The sequence below is a fragment of the Crocuta crocuta genome, unplaced genomic scaffold (assembly GCF_008692635.1).
Source record: "Crocuta crocuta isolate KB4526 unplaced genomic scaffold, BGI_CrCroc_1.0 scaffold64, whole genome shotgun sequence".
NCBI lineage: Eukaryota > Metazoa > Chordata > Mammalia > Carnivora > Hyaenidae > Crocuta > Crocuta crocuta.
The window spans coordinates 9,222,998-9,242,179 of NW_027530640.1; the positions used below are offsets into that span (position 1 = coordinate 9,222,998).

Here is a 19,182-nt window from a genome sequence, read left to right on the forward strand (position 1 = left end):
GAGACAAAGCCAGAGCGTGAGAGGGGGAGGGGCAGAGAGAGAGGGAGACACAGAATCTGAAGCAGGCTCCAGGTGTGCTGTTAGCACAAAGCCCGATGCAGGGCTTGAACCCATAAACCGTGAGATCATGACCTGAGCCAAAGTCAGAAGCTTAACCAACTGAGCCGCCCAGATGCCCCTTTCTTAGGGTCTTAAACCTACAGAAGGGAAGCTAGGCTTCAACCCTCTGTGCATCCTGGCCTTTAACACCTGAGCTGGTCATCTGTTGGGACTGTACCCAGTCCCTCCTCCAATTTCATCCCCATCCCCAGCTCTGTCCCAGTGTCTTTCCTAGTATCATGGTTACCTATGTTTCTCATTCTGACAAGCCTTTATTCCGATATGTTCATTAAAACCATAAACCTGCTGTTCCCATTTTCCTGTTGCAGAAGCATCCTTGATTCAAGGGTGACTCAAAAAGCTCACAATCACTTCTACAAGAGCACACCAGAAAAATCAATCATTTCCTTCTAAGAGAAATATACTTAAGTACAGTCACTTATAATGTGAACAAGGAAACATTTCTTTAACCAGAAAGACACTAATGATTAAAAGGGGTGGGAGCGGGAGAACTTCTGATCAGTATAGAGGGTGGATGTGAGTCCAGAGGTGGTGGATTCTGTCGATAAAATCTGTCTTAAAATGGGCTGCTTACCAAGATATTTTAGCCTCAGCTTGAAAGCAAAGGTGCCATTATTTGATTTTTTATTTTGCATTTACTTCCCTAAAAACTGTTTTTAAGCCATTTCTACTGTAGGATACACAGACATACGGAAAATTAATATAAAACAAGTTACATGTGTCTTCTCAAGCAAATATGCCAGACCTTTGTGGCACCCCGAACCCTCTGACAGCCTCCACTCATTATGGCTGCTTCCCACCCCCTCTCTACTTTTCTGACTTTTATGGTAATCATTTCCTTGCTTTACTTCATAATTTTATCCCCTAAGTATGATTTTCTAAACACTATGGTTTACTTGTGTGTTTGACATATTTTAAACTGAATTGCATAACATGTGTTCTTGGTGTCTGACTTCTTGACCACAGCATTCATGCATGTGGTTGTACATAGGGCTGAGTACTCTTCATTGCTTTACAGCATCCCATTGTGTGAATAGATCCCATTTGGGTAGCCCTACTCCTGTTTGTAGATTTTTGGATTTTTTTGCAGTTCAGGGCTAATGCAAACATTGCTGCTGCGAGCATTCTTGGACATTCTTTCTGATGCGCATGCGCACACATCTTTAGTGGGCATATTCCCAGGAGAAGAACTGCTGAATCACAGAACATGCAAATTTTCGACTTTAGTAAATAATGGTGGGTGGTTTTCCAAAGTGGTGGTCCTAATTTACACTTTCACCAACAGTATTGGACAGTTTTCCCCTTTACTTTTAAGAGGAAAGAAGGCTTTTCAGTATGCTAACGTATACTTATCTACAGGAAATCCTTACATCTGGCCATTGCAGAAAGAAAGTGGGTTACAGGGTGAGGCTGAGTTCCTACAGATGGTCCCAATGGTGTGCTCGTTAAGTGCTCTTGCTCTGGAGTGTGACGACCCTAGTTCAAATCTTAGCTCTGCCACTTTTTTGCTGTTATATTAGGCAAGGCATTTAGCATTTTAAATTGTTTTCTCATCTTTAGAGTGGATGAGAATGGTGTGTAATTCATAGGCTTGTGTTGATTTAATGAGATAACACATTTAAAGTGTCTGGCATATTGTCTGGATATAATCATATTTATTACATTACTACTACTATTATACCACTACTACTCCAGCTACTACTGTTACTCTACTGCTGCTGCTGCTGCCTCTGCTGCTCCTCCTCCTACTACTGCTGCTGCTGCTGCTGCTGCTACTTTTACTACTACTACTACTACTACTACTACTACTATTACTACTTGCATTCAAGGTTTCTAATCCTAGTAGTAAGATTAAGAAACAGGAAGTTAGACTTGACCATCTGTATCTGTGTATATTCTAATAATGTCCAGCCTTAGGAAATAGTCTCAGAAAAGGAGAATTGAGGGGATGTGTATAAGCCAGGGCTCAGTTTTGCTTAAGTGGCATCAGCCAGATTCACAGACATTTCTTGAGCAATGACCTCCCAGGTTATTCTGACCATTCTACGTTTCCTGGCACCTTAGAGACAAGCGAGTTGGAACCTTGAGCTCTCCAGCACCTGGCAAGGGAGTGCGAGTGCTCTGCTGCCCTTGTTCCAGGCACAGCCACCTGGCGCGCTCCTGACTTCCAAAACCACAGCTGTGGGAGCAGCGTGGCAGCCACATGCAGTCGGGCCTCTGTTCATCACCACTCTGGGCGGCAGCTGCCAGGAGCTCTCCCTGAGCACTGCTCTGGCTGACAGCCAGCAATGCTAAGAAACAGGAGTCACTGAATCCAGGACACAGGGTGGAAATTATTGTAAAATCTCCTACAGTGAGTGAGCAGGAAGGCTGCCAGTGCAGTTCTGCACTGAGGTTGACTGATCCCTTAGCAACTCCTCCCCAGCACCGGCCTCTTTGTCTGCCCTTCTGTGAAGATGCCCAGGAGGCATCAGGGAGGTTTTGTATTCACAGGGCTCTGACAGTCCTCTGAGTGGAAGACTCATCCGGGTTCCGTGGTGCATGGTCTGGATTGGAGATCCTCAAGGGAGGATGGATGTGACTCCTCTAGGGGTCAGAGTTGGAGGTGGAGCAGGTTCTTGGTCTGAAGGGAGATGTCTAGATCTGATCTTGATGGGGGAAGGAGACTTGGGGTGGATTATGGGGTCTGACTTTGAGGGCCAGTTAGGCAGATGTACTTACTCAACGACATCTGAGATCAAGCTCCCACTCCTGACTTCTGTGTTTTAGAGCAGCGATGTAGCAGGAAAGACCTAAAAAGCCTGCTAGATAGGGAACTTGAGTCTTGATCAGCCAAAAAATGAGTGAGAATACAAATGTGTATAACACACACACACACACACACACACACACACACATGCACACACTCAGCAGCTCCAAATAAGCCAAAATACACTCTCTCTCCCATGTTAGAGAGCCTATTCTAATAAATCTTGAAATCACTTGAGGCTACTCATTCTTTCCATGCCACGTACCAGATTCTTCCACTCTCATCACTTGTCTCTTTGAAATGTTCCCTTCCTGTATCTCAGTCTTGCTACCTTTATTCCTTTCTTATTGCAAAGATTTCCTACTTCAACTAGTTCTTCATAGACCTGCCAAGGTAGTGTTAATAAAACAGTTTTTCCATCATTTAAGGATGAAAAGCTTGGAAAGGTTGGCATTGACCTGTGCAAAATTCCTTAACCTGGAATTTAAGGTCCTCTACAGTCTACAGATTTTTGTTCTCATTTCCCACTATTTCTCAGCAAATTCTCTGTTATAGTCAAACTAGCTGAGTCATTGTCCCTGCAAGAGACTATACTCTGTTCTTTCATACTGACCACCATTCTCTTTCTCTCCCTCTTCAGTCAAGCTCGGTATTGCCAAAGTGTGCTATGTTTATCTCTGGTGTCAACACAATTAGGTGGTAGATCAAACTGTAAAAATATTTAATATGTAAAGTTTTAATAAATCTGTATTAGGGAATATATTATTACATCACACCCATGACCTCATGCATATCATTGTCCAAGATGGGCTGGAGCAGGTAGTGCCACCATAGCATCCCCAGACTGCACAGTTACAGGTAGTTCGCATTATCAGGATATAAATGGGGTAGTCACATACTCTTGGCCACCCTGGCTCAGGAAGAGACTCGTGGTTCACTTCAGTCCAGAGTGAGAAGAGGTCTGCCAGGGACTTAAGGAAATGTCCTTAATCTGAAGAGCCAGCCAACAGAAATGGCAGCCTTCTCTCTCTCTCTCTCTCTCTCTCTCTCTCTCTCTCTCTCCCCCCCTTCTCCCTCACCCTCCCTCCTTCTCCTTCTCTCTCCCTCCTTCCCCCCCCTCCCTCTCTCTCTCTCTCCCTCCCTCCCTCTCTTTCTCTCTCTCTCCTTTCTCTCTCTTTCAATGTAGAGGCTGTATATAAAAAGACTAAAAGTGCCATAATTGCTTGGATACCATAAGGGAAGGGACCCGAGGACAAAGTCTCTACTGAGGACAAAATTGAGAGTTCAGTGAGGACTGTATTAAACATTAAACCAATTCTGCGTGGTCTTTTCATGTATTTCCATACCACTCAAGCCAGTTTGAGTTGGTGTCTCTGCCACTTCAGTCCACAGCATCCTGATTGATTCAGTGTCTGTGATACAGATTCCTAATACATCTCCATGCTTCCTCAATTTTTGTGTCTTGCTGGGCATAGTAGTAAAATGGCAGCACTGGTAACAAACTGGCATAACTAGATAGTATTGCTCATATTCAGGGTTATGGGGCTCTGGAGACTTTGCCAGCATCAGCTCTATAGAGCTGAGGGGTCAGCATCTTGGCAATTTGTAATCCATTTGTGGGAAGAATTTCGAAGGCTCTGTTGCAGATGATCCGTGTCTATGGTTCTGTCAAAACAAAAACAAAGGGGCAAGAGGCGATGTTTATTACCGTGATTGTGGTGACAGTTTCATGAGTAAATTCAAATCTCCAAACTCATCAAATTGTAGACATTAAATAAGTCCAAAGAGTTTTTTGTATAACAATGATACCTCAGTAAAGCTGCTTTTTTTTTTTTTTAATAACATTTAGAACCCTGTTTACACATTAACATTTTCTGGAATGTGCATGATTGCTTTTTATGAAGTATAGAATTTTTACATTTAGCTTGTTGTCTATGCAGTCAACATGTAGAAAAGTCCCACTAGAACAGGTCATGACTCTTAAGGGAAGTGAGTTTTGGTCATTTGGGAACCCAGGCCCCACTAGAACCCAGGTTCTAGTTCTTTCCCGCCCACCAGCCAATGGAGAAAAAGAGAAAGGAACACATACTGGAAGTAAGAGCTGGCCTGAAAGCGACACACATCCCTTCCACTCACTTTCTCCCGGCCGGAACTTAGTCAGAGGACCACAGTAGCTTCCTGCAAAGTGTTTTGCCAGGGAAGTAAAGAGCTCATGGATTTTGGTGAGGACCAGCTTGCTCGACACAGTTCTAACTTTTTAAATTGCATTTCTACAGTTAACCGAAATAGCAAACCTTTCCCTACCCTAGCAAGTCGCTGTGCCTGGGGAGTCAGAGCGCATCGTGTCTCTTCACCGTGAGGACGCTCCAGAGGCCACAGCACCCCGTTGGCAGTTCCTGCCACAAAGTGACAGGAGCCACAGGCAGCTTCCTTGTTGGAAAATCAGGCCTCACATGTCATACATCCCTTGAGTCCTTTGCCCCCCTCTCCCCTGGTCATACTTTTCCATCAATAGGAGTTGTTAGGTATCAGGAACCCAGTTTATTTTAGAGGAGGAAACATTAGGAAAAGGGGTGATGTTGCTGGCATTTTCCTAAGACTTCCCAAGCTAATGGGCTCTGGAAGGCCTGCATGTGCCCAGTTTGAAGCCTTCCAGAAGAAACTGTGGTTCTGCTTTTCTTTCAAAGTACTTCTTATCTCAAAGGTGTGTTTCCTTTTGCTGCTTGGAAATGGAAATCTAAACAAGAAATGAGAATGGTTTTGCAAGGAAAGGTCAAGGCAAGCAACACTTGTTGACCCGAGATGGAAGCTGAAATGAAGCGAGAATGCATCTTACCATTCTTTTACTTTGCAGGGTGTAATCAAGGCCGTATATGCTACTCTGTGACAAAACGGGCGTGATTTTGCCCTGAGGCCACACTTCCCATGAGCAGCTATCTGCTCCTGACAGCCACCTTTGGCTCGAGAGCTCCCCAAAGGGTTTGCTGGACTTTTTCCCTTGACTTTGTGGCAGTCTCAGACATTGCTACCCAACTTTCTCTCCTCTCTCTCACCAGGGGTCTGACTTGCATCACAGTCTGATGACTCACCCAGCCTCTGGCTTCTTCCTTATTCCGTTTCCCTAAGAAAGTCCCCACACATCCCTAGTGGCATCTTCTTGGAAGGATCAGACTATTGTGAAAGCTCATGGTTAATGTTATTTTGTTGACTATTATTTGCAAAGAAGACACGTACAAAACATGTGTATACCACAAATTTCCACAGAGGTCAGTTCTAGTAAATCTTCCTTTAAAAGTCCTATGAATTAAGAGAAGGAAGTGAATAATCAAGAACTTATGAAAGGGAGTGTGGGACAGATCATGAGGTTTGGGGCACTGTTAAATGGTATTTGGCTAGGACATCTAGAGGTCCTTAAAAGCAGACTACATACAGGGGTGCCTAGGTGACTCAGTTTATTAAGCGTCCAACTTCAAATCGGGTCATGATCTTGCAGTCTGTGAGTTCAAGCCCCACGTTGGGCTCTGTACTGAGAGCTCCAAGCCTGGAGCCTGCTTTGGATTCTGTGCCTCGCTCTCTCTCTGCCCCTCCCCCACTCATACTCTGTTCTGTCTTTCAAAAATAAATAAACATTAAAAAATTTTAAAACAAAGAGCAGACTACATATAGGAGACAAGTAGGTAATAATTTACTACTTTAATATTTATGTTTATTATTGGCTGGTTCAGACTCAATGAAGAGCTATATATAGTGGCTGGCCTGTGCTTGGCTTAAGCATCCAACCTAGCGTAAGGGCCTAGTAGACAGTACAAAATCTTTAGGTCAGCCTAAATTCCTGAATCTGTCCAGTCTCTATCCAGACACATGTGACAGCAGACAAGGAAGCAAGAGTAACCAAGCCCATGTGTTGGAAGAAAAGAGAGAGCAAGATAGCTGAGCCTCCTTCCACATGAGCATGGCCTCTGCCTTCATTCACCACCGGAGCCACAAGGCTTAGGAGGAACAAAAGGGCATTCTGGAAATTCACACTGACCCTGCTGAGTAGTGAACAGGGCTCAGAGTGTTAGAAAGCAATCCTATCTGACTACTATTTCCTCTTCTCAGGGAGGGGGAGGAGGAGAATAGGGAGGGACAGATAATACTCTCCCTCTTCAGGGTGTGTACTTAGAGCCTTACTAAAATGTACATCAAACAGCTAAGAGCTGTGTGTATGTGGATGGATGCATATGTGTATAAGGGGTTTTATGGGAGGCAGCCTCTTCCCCTGAGGAGGTGAAATTTGAATTGGGAGGTGAAGCAAATACTTTCAGAGCAATCACATAACAATTCCAGGCTCATCTCTGTAGTGGTTCTGACCAGCAGAATGTGTGGGAATAATGTGGGCTGGGCTCACCAGCTCGAACTTTCAAGAAGAGCCAGGCCTGAGCCAGACCCCAGACGTTACACGAGGGTCAGAGAGATGGGAGGAGAGGGTGGTTAAGGGCTCACATTGTGGCATCACTAGACCTAGTTTCAAATCTAGAGAGGCTGTTGCAAAGATTAAATGAGATAAAGCATAGAAAGTGCCCAACCTAAAGGTAGCTGGCCTTTACCATGATAGGTGGAGGGGGGAACCTGTTTCAGCAGAGAGGAGCAACAGTAGCANGGCCAAGGAGAAGAATGCACTTTGCAATGTCATAAGTCAGGCTGGCTGATATGGTGGGCCTAGGAAAAATAGGCACAGAAGACTGGCTGATAGTCCAAGTTCATGCAGAAAGAAATAAGGGGAGAGAGGTTTTCCATTAGTGAGTGGCATTTGGCGAGTTGAGTGTTTAAATACTTTAATCTCTGGGAGCAGTGAAAGAGTAAAAGGGCTCCCCTGGTCTGTTTTGTCGGAAATGAGGCTGCATTGTTTCTCCCCTATGGGTTCCCGCACACAGGACCTACAACATGGAGGAGAAGCATGCATTTTCTCATCTCAGACAATCCAGAATGCTATCAGGAAAACTTGCGAGAAAGCTGAGGGGAGAACTTGCCTGTTGGAGTACCAGTTGCTTGCAGAATTGCATTAATATTCCATAGCTATAGCTGCATTTATAAAGAAGATATGTTAAGAAAATTAAATGCACAATGACAGTATGAAGTCTTACTGAAAAAGTTATTTCTCAAAAATATACAATTTACATTTTTTTAATCAGTCACAACAAACCCAGGTAGAAGGCACTTGGCCTCTACTTTGTACTCCACCCTAATTACAAAATGACTAATCTATTTACTGAGCTCTTTAATCTTTCCCGTATTTCCATCTTCTCCCTGTCTGTTGAGTCCAATAGACATCTAAGCCTGATTGGTTCTTGGACCTACACAAATGTGATTTTCTACGCCATTTTCACATTAACTTAAATACTCCTTTACAGCCTTTTTCCTCCATTCATTTAATCTTGACCTCATCCCAGAGTCAACATGCATGGTTATCTGTTTTTATTAAGATATTTTGTTCTGCCCTGGAAAATGAAAACTGCATATGATGTAGCCTATTGGGATTTTAATCACAGCAAAAATGACAGCAGGATTAAAGACTCACAGCTTGATTTAAACAGCCTTGTGAATACCACTCCCCTCCCCCCCCACCAGCAGAGGAACACAGGCAGTAAAATTGGCCAGCCCCACATTGTTTCGCTAAGCATTAGTTTCCTGTTGCCCTCATTCTGTTCTACTGGAGAGAGTAAGATCTTTAGTCTTATGACTTCTCTGTTTTCCTATATATTCTAGCTTAGTCCAATTGTAAGTCAATTTGAAGACCATTTTTGTGGCTAAACTTGAGAGTCAGCTTTCTTTCCTGCCTCTCCCAGGCTAATGCGCCAACAGGTGCTCCCTGCTTGCAACCAAGGATGCTTCTGAGCCAAGGGAATAAGTAACAGAGGTGGCTCATGGATTTTTGTTCATGGATGCTAATGGATGGCTTAACAGAGATAAGATTGATGCAGAGTATCACGTGAAGAGTGTTGTTAAGATCTGTACATATGCATCAGAAAGGTTTATTCAGTATTGCTTAGTAACTTGCTTTTCAAGTGAGGAAGAAAGGAGCTGTACATGCTAGAGCTTCATGATTGCTGCAAGGAAAGGAGTGTGGAACTTGATTTGGTTGCTGACTGTGCCCTACAAGGGCTTCTTGTAGCTTCTCTGATCTATGGCACAGGCTTAGGAAGGGCTTTCCACAGCTTCAGAAGCCCTTGGTGGAGAAAATCCATGCCCAGGAGCAGCTCTGTGCTAGGAGAGGAAAAGAAATGCAGAGAATACAGAAGGACATCGGACTAAGAATAATAAGAGAGAAAAGGGAGAAAAAGATTCATGTTATAGGACAGGATGAGGAAGGGACAGTCTGTGATGTCCACAGCTGCAGCTCCTAAATTGAATGACCATGAGGACCTCTGCCCTGGATTTTCCAGGAAATTTCTAATTTCAGCTCACTGCTCTAATTGTCATAACTGTGGGTCTTAAATTTAGGCTCAGAAAAAAGGCCATCAGAAGGTGAGTACAGGAAAATAAGCACGGTACATAGATTCCGCAGACATGTGTAATGATCAACTTCTTGTCCTGCTGAGCATGTTGAACCTATTATTGAGAGCAAGTGAGTTATGTATCTTGAATGCACAATATTAGCTCTGGTGATTTCTTCTCTGAATTAATTATAGTGGACAGGGATTTCTTGGAACTAGTGCTGTATTCATACTTTGTTTTTCTTAGGGACTGTGTGTGTGTGCCTCATTTAGTTGGCATTTCTAAAATGCATTTCAAGTTTGAGAAGTCAGACCTCTCTGGAGGAAATGGTAGTTAGCCATTAGCACTTGGGGTTCTCATTTTAATCCAGTGGGTGGCATTTAAGAATAACATTGAAAAAAATTACAAAGTGAATAAATGTTCACTGTAGAATATTTTCAACATACAGAAAATCCTAAAGGAGAAAATCAATATTGCCAGTAGTCCACTCAGGAACAATGACTGCTCACATCTTAAACTTTTACTTGTGATCATCTAGCCTTTTCTCCAGATTGTATATGACTGAAGGAATGTGTGTACATGTGTATTTCTGTGTGTCTTTGCATACTCCTTCTAAAGTTTTAAAAGTTAGGCTCACAGCCTATGTACTACTATTTTGTGGGATTTTTTTTCCACTAAGAATTGTCATAATTTTATTTCCATATCATTAACTTGGTTTCTACAGCATATATTTTTGTAAATATTTACTTATTTTTGAGAAAGAGGCAATGCAAGCAGGGAGAACCCCAAGCAGGATCTGTGCTGTCAGCGCAGAGCCAGATGCAGGGCTTAAACTCACAAAACCATGAAGTCATGACCTAAGCCGAAATCAAGAGTGAATGCTTAACCTACTGAGCCACCCAGGTGCCCCTACAGCATAGTTTTAATAGCTGCATGTTATTTTATCACATGCCTATATTATAAGTGATTGAAACTGTTCTCTGTTATTTGGCATTAGGTAATTCCGATTTTTGTTTTAAAAAAATGCTTATCATTTATGGGGTGCCCAGGTGGCTTAGTCAGTTAAGCATTCAAATTTGGCTCATGTTATGATCTCACAGTTCTTGAGTATAAGCCCCATGTCAGGCTCTGTGGTGACAGCTCAGAGCCTGGAAAGTACTTCAGATTTTGTGTCTCCCTCTCTCTCTGCCCCTTTCCTGCTCAGAGTCTGTCCCTCTCTGTCTCCCAAAAATGAATAAACATTAAAAAATTTTTTAGATAAAAAAATAAAAAATACTAATACTTTAAATATCCCAGTTCATCAATGTGAGATCATGACTATAGTGATTTCATTAGATAAAATGCCTCCAGTCGGACACTCTGGGTCCTGAGCATTTTAGGGACTTCTAATATATTATCCATTTACCCTCCAGGAAGAGAGCTCAACTTGAGTTTCAGACTCACAAGCAGTGTGAACAGTTACTGAAACTGGGTATTGACCATTGGTATGTTTTGATGTCTATATTGGAATCATATTCATTTAGCCATACTGCGGGATTATAAAATAATAACAGTCATACACTGGGCCCTTCCTAAGGCCAGATTCTACACCAGACATTTTACACATGAATATCTCCCTTAAAACTCCCGTCCATCTTTGGAGATGGTGTTATCAATATCCCCATCTTTTAAAGATAGGAAGAAGTGTTAAGTAACTTGCCTAAACCCCCACAGCTAGCAAGTGACAAATTTGAAACTGGAATTGTCTGGGGATACATGGGTGGCTCAGTCACTTAAGCATCTGACTCTTGGTTTCAGCTCAGGTCATGACCTCACAGTTTGTGAGTTTGAGTCCTGCATCCTGTTCTGCGCTGACAGCACAGAGTCTGCTTAGAATTCTCTCTCCCCCCCTCTCTGCCCCTCCCCTGCCTATTCTGTCTTTCTCAAAAATAAATAAATAAACATTAAAAAAAAAAAAAGAAACTGAGATTGTCTGATTTTAAAGCTTGAGATTTTGCTGACAAAATTATCTTGCTTCAGTAGTGGATAAACCCCAGGACTTTCAGGTTTTATACATAAATTATCTTAGGCTGGTTTCCCAGAAAGAGACTCTGAGACTTGAGAGATTTGCATGCAGGAGGATTACTGAGGAGAGCTCTTGGGCACAGCCCCTATGGGTGCAGATCAGAGGCAGAGGAGGAAAATGGGAAGAGGAAGAAGTTAAACAGCAAAGCAGTGTGACAAAGGCCTCAACTGATGCCACAGTGAATTCTGGAGCCAGGGTGCTGGCGGAGGGGGTGCTTCAGAATGTCCTAATTTGGGGTGAGAAGGCCAGAGCTGTGTAATCCTGTCACTCAATGTGGGCCTGCCCACATAGCGGCTTGGCCTTAGATGAAGTAGCTCCATTTGCACGAAGGTGATTCCCAGGGAAATTCAGCTGTGAGCTGTCAGACAGAGGATATGCCTGAAAACTGGGGCAGTGAGTGGGAGTCTGGGCAGCGTACTGCACATCCACTAACTACTCAAAAACAGCTAGCTGTTTGAGGGACTGACCTGATGAATCTAGCATAGGCCCAAATTCTTGCCTGTCTTTAATCCCTTGAGGGAAAAGTATAGCTTTCCAGGAAGTTTTGCCTCTTTTTCTGGGACTAGCCTGGGAAGGTCATTGTCTGAGGTCTGTTCAGCTTCAGAATACCAGAAGTGGTTGGGGAGAGGGACAAAGAACTAAGTCTCTGGCCAAAGGGAGCCCCACAGGTCATTGTGCATTAGCTGGTGATGTCATAAAGGGCTTTGTAGAAGACAGTTTCTGGTGCTCTGTGCCAATACCCCTTTTACTTCAGAAATCACCCCATCCCCATTTTGAGTCCATGTGGTTCCATGAGGCTAACCCTCTCCTCCACCCTAGGAATGGGTACAGGACCAGATACTTGCAGCTTAGAGTGATTGGTGAAAGGATAGACAGGTGACTTCTCCAGGCCAATGAGATTCAGGCATGGGACTTTGGATGGAATTTTGGGGAAAGAAATTCTCTTTCTACCAGAGTTACTCCAGCCTGGTCTTGGCCTCTACTTGGAGAGAACTCACTTGGAGAAAAATAGAGGAAGAAGACATGCAGAGGTAGAGAAAGACAGAAGCAAAGAGACACAGAGATGGAGGGGGACTGATTTTGGTAGCATGGTTTTAGTACTTGAATTCAGACAAGCCTGAGGTTACACCTTCCTTACCACAATTCTTCAGACTCTTCATTTACCTGAGCAAATAATTTCCTTTCTCCCCCTCTTGAGAATATTTTACTTGGGGGCGCCTGGATAACATAGCAGTTAAGCGTCCAACTTAGGCTCAGGTCATGGTCTCATGGTTCATGAGTTTGAGCCCCACGTCAGGCTTGATGTTGACAACTCAGAGCCTGGAGTCTGCACATTCTGTCTCTCTCTCTCTCTACTCCTCTCCCACTTGTGCTCCATTTCTCTCTCTCTCTCCCTCTGTCTCAAAAAATGAATAAATATTTAAAAATTCTTTTTTAATTTTTTAAAATGTTTTTTATTTATTTCTAGGAGAGAGAGAGAGACAGCGTGAGCAGGGGAGGGTCAGAGAGAGAGGGAGTCACAGACTCTGAAACAGGCTCCAGGCTCTGAGCTGGCAGTCAGCACACAGCCCGACTCGGGGCTCAAACCCACGAACCGCGAGATCATGACCTAAGCAAAAGTCGGACGCTTAACCGACTAAGCCACCCAGGCGCCCCTAAAAAAATTTTTTTTAAGTAGAATGTTTTACTTGGGTTATGGACTTTGCTCTTGACAAAGTTCTGATGACAACAAAGCTAGCTGAAGAGCTTCAAGCATAGGGAACAGGACTTGTTGGCCACCAGCAGCAGTTGAGAGGGGTTTAAATATTCCTGACCACCATAGAAGGCCATACTGAGGACCAGAGAGGAAACAGGACTAACCCAGGGTCATACAGATACTGGATAATCCAGACAGAGGACACCCCTTTCCAAATGCAGAGAAGGGGCTAAATGTATACTGACCTTCTCAAAAAACAACAACACATATTTATCCAATAAATAACATGGGTATTGATTGCTGGTGAGGTGAGATGGATTCTGTGATGTGCTGTGAAAAATACAAAGTTGAATTAGACATGAGCTCTGTCCTCAGGGGCTGCTGCCATAGTGTTTTCTTCAATTTGATATACTTTAGGTAGAATTGATAAAATTCAAGTGTGATGGAAAAGAAGGGGAGGAAAGGGATGATTGAATTAAGAATGACTTTAGCCCAAATGATTGATCAAGGTAAAGAAAAGAGAACCTGATGAACTAAATTCTACTGAACTGAGGTTGGATCCCTGTGGTAAACCTGTGGAGTATGCAGTTTTCTTTTCCTTCCTCCTTCCCTCTCTATGCCCCCTTGCCCTCCCTCCTTCCCTTTTCCTTCCCTTCTCCCCTCCCTTCCTTCCTATTTCTTTCTTCTTTACTTCCTTTTTTCCTTCCTCCTTCCCTTGTTTTTTTTTTTGTTTCTTTGTTTATTTTTTCTTTTCTTCCTTTCATACTAGAGTAAATATTCATGAAATTAGAGAGGCCAGAATTAGGAGTGCAGCATGTGACAATGGAATGACAGTGTCATAAAATCACTACTGTGTTATATTCCGCGAATAAAATAGTATGTATTTGCTCTGATGCAAAATTATTTATACTTGCTTTTCCACCACTTGCTGTTTTAAGTAGAAGATATACTTAATGTGTCAAAGATTATTTTCCTTAATATATACTTCCCTATTTGCCAGACTCTCTTCCATCTCCTCTCCATTTTCCCTGTTGTATTTTATTAAACGCTGAAAGTTGATAAGAAATTAAAATAAAATGTACAAGTTGTATCTAAATAAACTTAAATGTTGTGTTCATTTTTTCTCATTTCCGAAATTGTCCAATTTTATCAGACAATGACCTCAATCTGGCCTAGAATAATAAAGGCAATTATCAGCTACTCTGCTGCAAGAATAAGCCCTAGTTTTACTTTGCCAACCATCCCATTTAAGTACTTGCTGGATTCTTCCATTTTCCTTCTTTATGTCAGAATCAAGGCAAGCTAAGTTAGCCGTACTGCCGACTGGAAGATAAGAGCCAAACAAGGAAAACAGACTCAGAGACAATGAATTTTCCCTAAACTAGAACAACCTATTCTGATCAGAGAAGATGAGCATCACTTAACATTTGACAAACCACTCTCCATGGAATGTATTACCATGGCAACCCAGGGTCGCTGAGCAGAACACAACACTTCTGGAGCAGCTCCATTCTGTGGTCATTGGTCACATCCTGTGCCACATGACACTTACTCAGTGCAGACTCTGTGTAAAGCCTGTGGTGAACCTCCTCATGACTAAAGAATTTGGACAAAACTCAACCACTCTTTCCAGTTCAAAGTATAACTTAGGAATAAGATAGAATAGAATTAGAATTCCGTCCCCATGTCCAGAGATGATACAGGAATCCACCCAGAATGAAGCAGCGCACCTCAGGCTTAATCCTTGCACTCCAGGCAGGCAGGCCTGCTGGGGCTCACTCTGAGGGGTGAGTCCAAAACGCAGCATGGGTACAGACACATGTCCAACTAATGACACAGCCAAAGAAAACACTGTTGAGAAAACTAAGTGAAAAGCATCCTTCCAAATCAGGGCTATTCACAGATAGACCTAAAGTAATCTGTCTTTTGACTAAGGGACTGGAAAGGATCTTTAAATTGGACAGATTTCCGTGAACCTGCAAAAGCTGGAAGAGAACAGGATTTGTACTTGGTAAATAATAACCCTAAATTCAGAGAAATATATAAAACCTTCCGGTATCAAAAAACCCCGACAAGAATTCTAGCCTCGTGGGAGACTTGCCAAGTAGATACACTAAGCTTATTGAGCTTTCACTATCACCCTGGCATGCTCCAAAGATTTTATATGAGTTATCTCAAACCATTCAAACTCTATGATATAGTTTGAAATTAATCCCATTCTACAGAAGGGAAAACTGAGGCACAGAGAGGTTAATTAAGGGACCAAGGCCATAAGCTATGAGATGGTAGAACCAAAGAAATAAGACTCCAGAGTTTATGTTCCTTTCAGCTCCACTTTGCTGCTTCAATCCCCAGCTTCTTTAGCTGGTAAGGAAAACTATGGAAAACTTTGTATATGGACTGTATTGCCCACACATGTTCCCTCTGCTTTGCTAGAATATAAATGAAAGAAAACCTAGGTGGACCATGGCCTTGTGTCATTTGTGGAAATGTAGTAAAAGGTATTTGTTCCTTGTTCTTCACAAATCTTTAATGTTATTTTTGAGAGAGGGAGAGAGAGAGAGCATAAGTAGGGGAGAGGCAGAGAGAGAGACACACACACAGAATCTGAAGCAGGCTCCAGGCTCTGAGTTGTCAGCACAGAGCCCTTTGCAGAGTTCAAACCCACAGGGCTCAAACTCACAAACTATGAGATCATGACCTGAACTGAAGTCGGACGCTCAACTACTGAGCAACCCAGGAGCCCCATCTATTCATTAATCTAATACAAGGATTGAGCAGATCTTTTCTAAGTAGTTTTACAAATTAATTTGCAGGCAGTATGCTGTAGTAGTAAAGGTCACGGTCTCAGGAGTCCTTCTGCCTGTAGTAAGTACCTGTTACTGCTCACCTACCTGGCCATCAAATCTTTTATCAGTAAAATAGAGGTAATCAGAGTTCCCATTTCACCTGTTGTGAACAGTAAACTAAAGTACATGGAAGTGTGCTGGGCATAGAGGAAGCCCTCAGTAATCATCGGCTCTTAGGATTATTGCTCAGCTTGCTGTTTTCAGAAAGTAAACGCAGTTCCAAAATATCTTACCTAGGCCTCTTGCAGCCAGGTGTGCTCTGGAATTCAGAATTTGGGAGATTTTAGAAAGACACTAGCGTGTCTATACTGGGCAAGCACTGTGCTATAACATTCTCAATGCGACCTTGGACAGCACACCATGATCTAATGCAGGAATATTTCTGTAGCAGAGTACATGGCTTTTTACTCTCGGTGGAATGGGTGGAGATGATATGAGGCCTCCTGTCAGTTTTGTGGCCATGTGAGTTTGCCTGACACTCCAAATAAGTACATAAGTAAACACGCTTGTTTTCAGAACTTGTTGCATTGCAGAATTGTTGGGGGTAGAGCTGGAGACCTTAATACAGGACCAGAGTTTCACCGGGCAGCCAGTCCTCTCCTGGCCCCAGCCGCCTCCCTGCTACAAGGGATCCCTCTTCAGTGCTCTCTGGAAAGCCAGGTCCAGTTGCAGAAAGGACTCCTATTTGTCATCTCCTGTTGGTGCTGTAGGCCTGCCCCGTTACTTTCTCCCCCACCAGACCTGCTCCTCCTCCTGCATTTCCTCTCGTGCTTAGTGGCGTCCCAGGTTTCAGCTGCCTTGGAATCCTCCCTCTCTAGGCAGCCAGCTGCCTCTGACACGTTGCTGGTGCTTTCCACTCTCTTTCTGTCTGCCCAGTGTCCACACTCGTTGGCAGGGACCCCCATTCCTTACTGCCCTCCAAATTGCTCATCCCAGCTCAGCCATCTCCCCTGTGCTGCTGGGCCCGCCTCCCTTCAGTGCCGTTTGGATCATGCTCTTCCATGTTTGAAGAGTCCCTCTTGCATTCAGAATGCCAGCCAGCACTCAAATGTCCTTGGAACTTCCTCTCAACTCCCCCTTTCAGCCTCACCTACCCTTGCTCCACCACACCCGAGGACCCGCTGTTTTGTCACACACCCCTGCCACTGTCTTGGTGCTTGTGTGTCCCCACTAGATGTCCCCTCCCCATCTCCATCTTTTGAAATCTTACCTTCCATGGACTGGGCCAGTTGCTACTGTTTTCTTTTTTTTAATTGTTTTCCCATGTTTATTTATTTATTTATTTAGAGAGAACATGAGCCAGGGAGGGTTAGCAAAGCCTGACGTGGGGCTCGATCCCACAACACTGGGATCATAACATGAGCTGAAATCAAGTCAGACCCCCAACCCACTGAGCCACCCAGATGCCTCGCTGCTGCTTTCTTGAAGATTGCTTTGACTGTTCCCGCTGGAAGTGTTCCTCTCCTCCCCTGATGTCCATCCTTGGTTTCTTCCCTCATACTCCAGCCCCTCTCTACATAGTGCCTGTTTGTAGGGAGGCTGCATAACACCATGGTCAGGAGTCCAGGACTGCATCCAAATCTTGCCTCTCGAATTTGCAAATGTGACTTCGTTATAAGCTTGGTGCCCTCATCTGTCAAACAGGGAACTCAAATTACTTCCCTCATCTGGCTGTTTTTAGCATCTCACTGGTTTGCTTTATATAAAGGAAACCATTTAGCGTAGTGCCTCAGGAACAGTGAGTACTCTACAAACATTTGATACTATTTTCACTGTCTTTATTATTTCGCACATTATACCATGAGCTCCCCACTGGAAAAAAAACGTGTGTGGCTCATTGTTCAACTCCTCCACAGTGCTTTCCATGCTTTCTCCCACCATGGATGCAGTGAATATTTGTCAAGAGGAATTCTTAAACCTTTGTCTTCTGATATTTAAGTTGGCCAATCGCACTTTTTGAAGTGAAGGTCTCTGAAACTAGAAAGAATGAAAGGGCATAGCCAAATGTCAGAAGATTGGGTTCACATATATAGTTTGTTTTTTTTTTAATACACAAGAGTCTCAAGGGAATAGATCCATTTCCTTGAATAGTTTAACCTAAATAAAATCTGGAAACGTCTTTATTCATCAGCACTACTAAAGAATAGCAGTATAGGAATGAATGAGAAATAAATCAGTCTGAGGTATGAGAGAAAGGCTGCCTGGCAGAGGTGGTGGGAAGCTTCTTCATTCATTAAGGTCTGCGAAGCCCCCAGTACTAGGTCAATAGCAGAGGGCTTGCTTTGCGTTCTGTAAAACCTTGTGCATAATCGCACTGTGTAATCCAGCCAAGCCTTTGACCCTCTGACAGCTCTACTGTCAATCCAGCTGCCGTTCCAGGTAGGTCCCTTCATCCCGAAGCTGCTCCCCCAGGTTTAAGGGAGCCAAGGCAGCAGAGGAGATAAAAGCCTTCCCTTTCAGTGGAATTGGATGCATGACTGACCTCTGCCCCCACCCTGCAGTGTCTGATCACATCACCGTCGACAGAGCCTGTGGGAGAGGCAGCTGGGGAGATGAGGCAGAGGTGTAGCAGAGACCAGAACAGAAAAATTACATTTAATCTGAGTTATCAGACTCCAAGGGAAATGCACCCATTATGAACACAGGGCTTTTAGGCATACAGCCCAGCTGTAGTGTAAAACCTATACAATGGCAGACGGAGCAGAGAGCGTTCACCGTCCTCCATCTCCAGCCTTGCAGATAGGCGGACGCGGCCAGGACCCCCTCTGGATTCTAAGCTCAAAATAGTGTGGGCCCCAAAATGCCATCCTGAGTGTGGATGGCTTTTGCTGGGTTTTCCCTCCGCTCATAATCTATTGCTGAAAGCATAGCAGTTTCTTCTGGCAGAAATCCTGCATTCTGCAGTTTGCAGTCATGATGTGGTGTTAAGCCCAGGGCATGCGTGTTGTCCCATTTTGCAGTTCAGCCTTCATTTTGACATTGCAGGCCTCCCCATTGTCTTCTAGGAAATTCTCTTCCAGCTGAAGTTTGCCAGAGTGGGTTTCTATAGCTTCTAATCAAAGAAACAAGACTTTTCACCTTGGCCTTCTACAAACAAGACTTCTGTTCCTTCTAGTCCTCCTTCCCACAAAGCTCTTCAGCCTAAGAGAGAACTCCCCAGAAACTGAAGGAAACAGAAACCTCCCATGAGCAAGTAGGCTAGGAAGCAGGCCACGGAAGCACGTCT

The 19,182-nt window shown here is 43.7% G+C and overlaps 1 long non-coding RNA gene across 1 annotated transcript; it reads right to left on the reverse strand.

The window, feature by feature from the left end:
* Positions 1 to 4,145: 4,145 nt before the first annotated feature.
* On the reverse strand, positions 4,146 to 12,017 carry LOC144235409 (uncharacterized). Its single transcript, XR_013336196.1, has 2 exons — positions 11,879 to 12,017; positions 4,146 to 4,534 (listed from the first exon to the last, which is right to left on the reverse strand). It is a non-coding gene; the product is annotated as an uncharacterized LOC144235409 (long non-coding RNA).
* Between the last annotated feature and the right edge of the window lie 7,165 nt (positions 12,018 to 19,182).